Here is an 8,328-nt window from a genome sequence, read left to right on the forward strand (position 1 = left end):
GATCTGAGTTTGTGAGCTCCTTTTGGAATAGCTGGCCATCCGTGCTCATGGTATTGCATGAGCGTGCTTACAGATTTTGTCCCTTACCAACTCAGCGTGATGTTCGTCCAGTTTACTTCGTGACGCAGGAAAGCTTTCACGTAGCTGAGCTAAGTAGATTTTGGTATCTTTCATGAGGTTGGAGTCAGCTTCCATCCACCCACTTCTGCATGGCATCCTTGACAAAGTGTCTGGTGTTGTGAAAGTTTTGTTGGGGATATGTTCAATGTCATAACAATATCGCATAAAGTCATTCTGGATCTTCACAGATGTGGAGGTAAGTCATCCAAGTGTTTTGAGCTGAGTGGCTTGTGGTCTGTTTCAAATGGGAATTTAGTGCTGTTATGTACCCCGTAACTGGGTGTCTGACCAGCAAAGATAGAAGAATCCGTTGGAGTCTGGTGATACTATTTTCAAACAGTGTTTATTAGTAAAATATACAAATCAATATCAACAATGCAAATATATAGATAATAAACGTTAGCAATACTAAACCTAAAAGTGTGGGTATAATAATAATCAATAATAAACAAGCTCTATCGATGTCTAGGGGATAATGAATTGTCATGTGTGAATATAAAGTTCAGTTCATATGTGCTGAGGTAGTTGTTGGTTCTTGTGTTTTAATCGTTGGAGAGAGAGAGAGAGAGAGCAAACAGTGACAGCTACAGTCAGGCAAACCTTCCTTTACGTTCTTGATCCGTCGATGTGTTGTGGCCATTCAGGTATGACCCCTCTGTCCTTCAGCTAGACCGGTCTTCTGTGGTGGACTCATCACCCAGGCAAAGGCGGACACACACACAAGCCCCCACCGGCCCTGCTATAAACACTGAGTTAAACTGACCGATCCTTTGTTCGGTCCCCGATGCCCCACACCTTTTCGTGGGTTCCAACACTCAAGCAATGCTCACTAGTGTGTCTCCTGGTGTGTCTGAGGGGTGTCTCCCCAGACCTCACTTTTATCCCCACTCACGGGGTCTCAGGTGTCAATCAGTTTTGAATGGTTTAGTCCATCAAATCAGCCCACTCCGGCTGTCCACTGAGGAATTTTAATGAACAGAATGGTATAAGGTAAACAATCCTTCTCAGAAGCCATAAGTCTTTCAGGAGTCATAATATGGTGGAACAACAAACCTCTCTCCCCTCTCTTATCAGTAGCAGATGTTCTGGCATGTTTTTGTTCCATCACTTTCTCTCTCATTAGCAGCATGGCAACAGTAACGGTTTGTAATTCTCCCGGGGGGGGGGGGGGGAACATGGGCAACTCTGTACCCTTCTGCCCATCAGAGTTGTTCATCCTTCATAATAGTGCCTATCAAGTATCAGCTGAAGCATTCAGAATCCCAAACTCTTGTTTTCGATTTGGGTGTAATACTGTTCAATAGGAGTCAGTGCTTTCGATGCACCTGCCACCATTTTCCGAACACCACTGCAGTATTGCATAAGTACTCCCCCTAAACCAAAGGAAGAGATGTTTTCTGAGACCTCAGTTGATTTGTTTGAGTCAAAGAATGCCAATGTTGGTGGCGAGATAAGTTTTCTTTTGAGTGATGAGAATGACTTATTCTGTGGTGTGTCCCAGGTCCAAACATTTCTCTGAGAGAGGATGTCATGTAGTGGCTTTGTTTCACTGGCAACTATGGAATGACCTTTCCCAGCTGGCTTACCACACCAAGGAATCTGGGGATCTCTGATACATTTGTAGGTTGTTCCATGTTCCAAACTCCTGCCAGTTTGTCTGAATCTGGTTGCACTCTCTCAGAGGACAGTTGGTGGCCAAAGAACTTCACCTCCAACTTTGCAAATCTACATTTAATTTTGTTCGGGATGTTTCCAGTCTGCTTCAGTTTCTCCAAGACTTGGATGAATGTATCATCCCTGTGGCAGAATACTCCTTCCAGTCTCTCCAAAATCTGCTTCATCCTCATCTGAAAGAGTTCAGAGATGCCAAAAGAGAATCTCTTGAAGGCATAGCATCCATGTGTTGTGATAAAGTTGTGAGTTTCTGTGACTCAGAAGCTAAACAGATCTGCCAGAACCTTGAGTTTGCATCTAGTTTGCTGAAGAAATTTGCTCCACCCAGCATCCCCAATGTGTGCTCAACAGAGGGTTGAGTAAACTTCTCCCACCTCACAGCATTATTCATTATTTTGTTAGATCAACATAAATCCTCTCTGTGCCACCTGGCCTGGAAACAGGAACAATGCATGCACACCAGTCAGTAGGTCCATTCATTCAAGTTATAATGTCAAGCGCCTCCATTCTGTCAAGTTCAGCTTTGACTCTTCATCAATGGGACTGGAATATGCCTTGCTGTGGTCAGAGTAGGGCATCACTCCTGGCCTCAGTTAAGTAAGGTACTCTTCTTCCAGTACCCCCAGGACTGTAGCTTCTAGCTTTACCTCGGTATCATTTTCTGGTGCCTGAGTTCTGCCTGTTGCTGATGAACATTCTCACTCTACCTGACCATAGTAATAGTCAGTGTGCAATTAGATTGCAACTGAAGTCTCTCTTACAATTTGGTGTCTAGTAGCCCAACAATAATCTTGTCTCTAATTAGCTCACCTCTCAGATTTCCATAAGCACAGCACACAAGGGCATACGATGCTGTAATAAAGTCATTTACACTTTCATCTGGCTCCTGTTTTCTGGAGATGAACTTTGCCCTCTTGTACATCACATTTTGCTTTCCTGGAAATATTCGTTATTGAGGGAGAGTGCAGAGCACACCAGGGCATGCAGGATACTCAACTGAACTTTATTGATGATGTTGCTTGTCCAGTATGTGAACACCTCCCATGTGGGAGTGGCTAACACTATTAACTACACTACACTGAAGAAGGAGTGCTTATTAGTAAGTTTGCACATGACATGATTGGCTACACTGAGGTGCTCTTGGTGGCAGACGTGTGGTCCAAGTTTGTCCCATGGTGGTCACCTAAGCATCTTCTGTTCATCTGAATGTAGAAAATGGATCAACTCCATTGGATTATGTGCACAATTTGCCTGAAAAAGGGAACATCTTTATGTGCCACTGCATCAAACTCTACAGAGCCTTTGCATGCAAACACCAAATATCACTACATGCTGAAGTTCTATCTGACTCTGGTGTTGTGAACATGAGGTCTGCCCTTATTACTGTGCAGAGTTCCATTTAGTTGGGCAGTGAATGAAGGATCTATCTGGGAGTATATGCCTCCTTACCAACCAAAGTAAGTCTTGGGTCTTATTTGTGAACTGGCACTATGGCCAAGTGACTGACAATTTGCTTGGTGAGCTATTCCACAGGATCCAATGGTTACTTCTCCTGCAGGACCACCAGCCTGATGGGCTTGCAGTTAAAGATGTTACCCCAAAGGAATGCTTCAATGAAGGGAAGTTAGTATGTCTTACATGTAGACTAGGGTATCCTGAACAGTCAGACATTATCCTGCTAGGTATGACACAAGTCTGGTTTACCTTCCCCAAGAAAACTTGACTCCAAATCAAAGAAAGTCAAAGTCATTTTATTGTCATATACAGTACACAGGTACATGTATGCACAGGAGGAACAAAAACCTTACTTGCAGCAGCATCACAAGCACATAGTATCAGATAAGTAGTAATCACAAGAAAATCATAAATTAAATGGAGATCTGTGAGCAGTGGTGTTCCACTGGGTCTGTTCTGGGACCCCTACTCATTATGATTTTTATAAATGACTTAGATGAGGAAGAAGGAGTGCTTATTAGTAAGTTTGCACATGACATGATTGGTGGTATTGTGTGGAAAGTTGTCATGGGACATTGAGAATGCAGAGTTGTGTTGAGAAGTGGGAGATGAGGTTCAATCCAGAGAAGGTATGATGTTATTTACTTTGGAAGGTTATATTTGAAGGTAAAATACAGGATTAATGACAGGATTCCTGGCAGTGTGGAGTAAATGAGGGATCTTGGGATCCACATTGATTGATCTTTTAAAGTTACCACAAAAGTTGATAGGATGCTTAAGAAGGCATGTGGTGCATTAGCCTTCATCAGTTGAGTTCAAGAGCCCTAAGGTAGTGTTGCAGCTCTAGAACAACTCTGGTTAGATCACACTCACAGTATTGTGTTCAGTTCTGATTGTCTCATTATAGGAAGGATGTTAAAGCTTTAGAGAGGGTGCAGAGGGGATTTACCAAAATGCTGCCTAGATTATAGAACATATGAGGAATGGTTGAATAGTTAGGACTTTTTGGAGTGAAGAAAGATCAGGGATGACTAGATTGAGTACTGTATAAGACAACAAGAGGCATAAATAGAGTGGACAGCAAGCACTTTTTTTCAGAGTGAAAACGATTAATACAAGAGGGCATAATTTTAAGTTGATTGGATGAAAATCTAGAGGGGGATCTAAGAGGTAGTTTGTTTTTTTAAAAAAAAATAGAGAGTGGTGGGTGCATGGAGTGCCAGAGGTACTGGTAGAGACTGATTCATTAAGGTCATTTAAGAGACTCATAGATAGCCCTCCACTTTTCTTTCATCCATGTGCTTATGCAGGAGTGAAGGTTTATATTAATCCTGGAGGATGTTAAAAGGTCAGCACAACATAGTGAACTAAAGGGCCTGTACAGTGTTGTAGTGTTCTATGTTCTATGTAAACAAATTATACACAATTTTAGACAAATAAAAACAAAGAAAATCCATTTTAGTTGGTCCTGCTGGACTTTGGGTGTAATCTTGGGATTCACATTCAAAAATGAAACAGGTAGAATTTTCTGATGTCCAATGGTTATAGATGATGCACCTCTTCATAGATTCTGACATGCTGCCAACTAGAAGCATGATGAATAGTTGAGTGGTTCAAAGTAATTTGTTATCAAAGTGTGTATATGTCACTGAGATTCATTTTCCTGTGACCATTCACAGAAGACCAAAGAAATACAATAGAATTAATGAAAAACTACACACAAATGAAGATGGACAAACAACCAATGTGCAAATACAAAAAAGAAACAAATAAGAAGAAGAAAAAATAAATGAGAACATGAGTTGTAGAGTCCTTGAAAGTGAGCCCATAGGTTGTGGAATCAGTTCACTGCTGAGAAGAGCAAAGTTATCCAAACTGATTCAGGAGCCTGATGATTGAAAGATAATAACCGTTCCTGAACCTGGTGCTGTGGGATCTAAAAGTCTTGTACCTCCTCCTGGTAGCAGCAGTGAGAAGAGATGGTAGGGGTCCTTGATGATGGATGCTGCTTTCTTATGGCAGCACTTCTTGTAGATGTGCACAATGGTGAGGAGGGCTTTTCCTATGATGGACTACTTTTTGTAAGGTTTTCCATTCATTGGCATTGGTGTTTCCATACCAGGCCATGATACAATCAGTCAGAATGCTGTCACTATGCATCTATAGAAGTTTGCTAAACTTTTAGATGACAAGCCAAACCTGCGCATGCTGAACCATAAGTAGGTGAGTTATTGCCACCTTACCTCTTGCTGCCCATGATTACTCTAGTTTACCATCTGGTCAATTCTAACTCCCAGGATACTGATATTGATTACCAGAGGTTCAGTTATGGTAACACCGAAACAGACACTGTGTTCCGAGCTATGCCATGGAAAGAGAATTCCATATGGAAAGGGGGAAAATTTAAAGGATGTGCTCAAAGCCTTTTTGAAAAAAAATGTAGCTTTCCCACTGACTGTCAAGAACCCCCTAGCCCATATCTGCTCAAAGTAGACGAGGGGCATTTGTGATGGCACCAAGTCCATTCATTGGGATCAAACAAACCCAGCATCAAAAGCACCCCAGCTCATAAGCTACCTACTCACCCAGTCTGGGATCTCTTGCCCCCAGCTGTGAAGCAGTTTGCGGTTCCAATAGTAATCTTATTGATCACCTTAGTACCCAGAAAATTAGTGCGGAAACAGGCATCCCAAAGGACTGCTGAGAAGATCTCACAATCTTTTAATCATTCATGTCCACAATATCTGCTAGGCAAGACTCCTAATCTTTGTACTTTACTAATTGAGGCCACTTGTACTTCGCAAATTTAAATCACTCAACCATTGTCAGCTGTCAAATGCAGCAACCTTAAAACTCACCACTTACCTACCACTCCCCCCTCCCTTAAAATTCTCCTTTGGTCATTTGTGCTGCTATCTTTTTCTTAGGCTCTGCTTTCACTTCATACATTTTCTGTAAAGTACCTTTAGACGTTTCATTATATGAGAGCTGCACTTTAAAGACAAAACACAAAAACATGTTGAAAATATGCATTTTAGTTGCATAGTTCAATTATTAAGAGACCTTTACTGCTCTGATATTTCAGAGCCAAGCTAACTTTAAGAGAAACAAAGTTCTAAATAAACTGATTAATAAAAGCCATGTCATTCATTTTGCTGTAGACATACTGTTGTGAAATCCTCTCCACTCTGATTACATTAAAACTTAACTTTTCATTTATATTGTTAGAAATATAAGCATTTTATGCTTAAAAATACATCAATGTTAATCTGACCTTCAGATTTTGTTAATAGATTTATCCAAATATTTCTAATGTTAACATCTATTTCTGAATGAATTTTTCATCTAAGTCACAAGACATTATCAATGGCTTGGATACTGTTTTCCCTTCACTGAATAGGCAATTTCTAACTCTTTTGCCCAAAGTATATGTATCTCATTTGGAAGTCTGCCCCCAAAGAGATTGTCTCCAAATCCAATTACCAAATAGAGACCTGGTGGTTCGTAGCTGTGGTCCCAGTGGTGGCCCCACCCAACATAAATCACACAAAGCTCCAACTTTGAATCAACTCTCAGACAGTGCTCACCCGACACAAGTTTGGGATAGCAGAATCCTTCAAGAAAAAGTGACTTAGTTCCAGTCATAACACTGTAGGGACACGAGTGTGGATACCAGAGACTACAAATGTTAGAATCTGGAGCAAAAAAAAACTGCTGTATGAACTCAGGAGGCATCCATTGAGGAAATTTTGGGTCAGGATACTTCATCTGGACTGAATGATAGAAGGGGGGCAGACAGTATAAAGGGATAAGAGTAAGAGGTGGGACAAGTGATAAGTGGGTTCACTGGTGGATCTGGTCAGATCTCCTGTCTTGTATTGAGCCTGACAAGTGTTTCAATAGCCAATAAAACTTAATGGTTCCCTGCAAGGTGTTCATAAATCTCTGCATTCCTTGGTGCTGAGTTTTGGAACCTAAGAGCAGAACAGATTGCAAAAGACCTCTGAAGCTACCAGGGAGAGGTGAGGCCAACTTCCCTTCATCCTAGACGTCTGGGTCTTCTTGAGGATGAAAGGTGCAGATGGACTGCATTCATAGCAGGCTTTGGATTACTTTATTGAAGCATACTTATTTATTTTTATTTGAGATACAGCATGGAATAGGCCTTTCCAGTTCTTCAAGCCATGCCACCCAGCAATCCCCCCCAATTTAATCCTAGCTTGAAGGATGGCTGTAATTGGGAGCTGAATGTCCAAGGTTACACGTTGTATCAGAGGAACAGGAAGGTAGGCAGAGGGAGTGGCGTGGCTCTGCTGGTAAAGAATGGCATCCGATCAGTAGAAAGATATGACATAGGATCGGAAGATGTTGAATCCTTGTGGGTTGAGTTAAGAAACTGCAAAGGTGAAAGGACTCTGATGACAGTTATATTCCCAAAAGCAGCTGGGATGTGGACCACAGATTACAATGGGAAATAGAACAGGTGTGTCAAAAGGACAATGATATAATCATGGGAGATTTTAACATGCAGGTCAATTGGGAAAATCAGGTTAGTAATGATCTCAAGAGAGTGAGTTTGTTGAATCCTTACTAGATGGCTTTTTAGAGCAGTTTGTTGTCGAGGCTACTAGGGACCGGCTATACTGCATTTGCTATTATGTAATGAACCAGAGATGATTAGGGAGCTTAAGGTAAAAGAGTACTTAAGAACCAGTGATCACAATATGATTGAGTTCAACTTGAAGTCTGATAGGGAGAAAGTAAAGTCTGACATAGCAGTATTTCAGTGGAGTAAAGGAAATTATAGTGATATGAGAGAGGAGTTGGCCAAAGTAAATTGGAAGGAGCTGCTGGCAGGGATGACAGCAGAGCAGCAACGGTGTGTGTTTCTGGGAAAAACGAGGAAGGTGCAGGATAGATATATTCCAAAACTGAAGAAATATTCAAATGGCAAAATAGTACAACAGTGGCTGACAAGGGAAGTCAAAGCTAATGTAAAAACCAAAGAGAGGGCATACAGCAAAGCAAAAATTAGTGGGTAGATAGACAATTAGGAAGTTTTTAAAAACCTACAGGAAC

Source organism: Hemitrygon akajei, chromosome 14, assembly GCF_048418815.1.
Source record: "Hemitrygon akajei chromosome 14, sHemAka1.3, whole genome shotgun sequence".
In the NCBI taxonomy this organism is placed as follows: domain Eukaryota; kingdom Metazoa; phylum Chordata; class Chondrichthyes; order Myliobatiformes; family Dasyatidae; genus Hemitrygon; species Hemitrygon akajei.